This window comes from Aptenodytes forsteri, unplaced genomic scaffold (genome assembly GCF_000699145.1).
Source record: "Aptenodytes forsteri isolate BGI_AS27 unplaced genomic scaffold, ASM69914v1 Scaffold426, whole genome shotgun sequence".
In the NCBI taxonomy this organism is placed as follows: Eukaryota; Metazoa; Chordata; class Aves; order Sphenisciformes; family Spheniscidae; genus Aptenodytes; species Aptenodytes forsteri.
In genome coordinates, this window is record NW_008794010.1 from 1,882,414 (window position 1) to 1,883,224 (window position 811).

The following is an 811-nucleotide window of genomic DNA, read 5'->3' on the forward strand; positions in this document are numbered from 1 at the left end:
GGCGGGGGCCGTGACCTGATGCCAGCCGGGCAGAGGTCTTCCTCCTTCTCGCATGCCCGGACCCCCCCGGCACCCTTGGCGGGAATGGAGGAGGGGGTGCCGGGGGCCCTGCCGCAGCAGAGGTCCTCCTCCTTCTCGGCCCCCTCGGTGCAGCCCACCCGGGGGTTTTCGGGCCCTGCTGATGCCTGCGGTCCCAGCGCTGGAGGGGATGGCGGCCAGCTGTGGTACGGCGCACAGCTGTGGTACCAGGGCGTCCCACTGTCCTTCCCCCCCAGCTCCGTGCCCGCCACCCCGAGCGTGGACTACCAGCACACCGCCGCCTACCCCCGCCCAGCCAGCCACTTCGTGGCCCATGGTCAAAACCATCGGCCCAATGGCAGCGGCGCGAGCCCCGAGCTGGGCTCCTCACGCCTGGCCTCGCGTGAGCCGACGGTTCCAGATGCTCCACAGCCGCCTTCCCTGGAGGGCGTGAGTGGCCCACGGTCGGACGCTGGGCACCCGGAGGGCTCCAGCGCAGCAAAGGTGAAGCTGCCCTGCCAGACCCTCCTTCTGCAGCCGGAGCAAGGGCCATCGGCGGCAGCGGCGCGAGCCCCGAGCTGGGCTCCTCACGCCTGGCCTCGCGTGAGCCGACGGTTCCAGATGCTCCACAGCCGCCTTCCCTGGAGGGCGTGAGTGGCCCACGGTCGGACGCTGGGCACCCGGAGGGCTCCAGCGCAGCAAAGGTGAAGCTGCCCTGCCAGACCCTCCTTCTGCAGCCGGAGCAAGGGCCATCGGCGGCTGAAGCTGGAGGCACTGACCTGACCCAGCGATC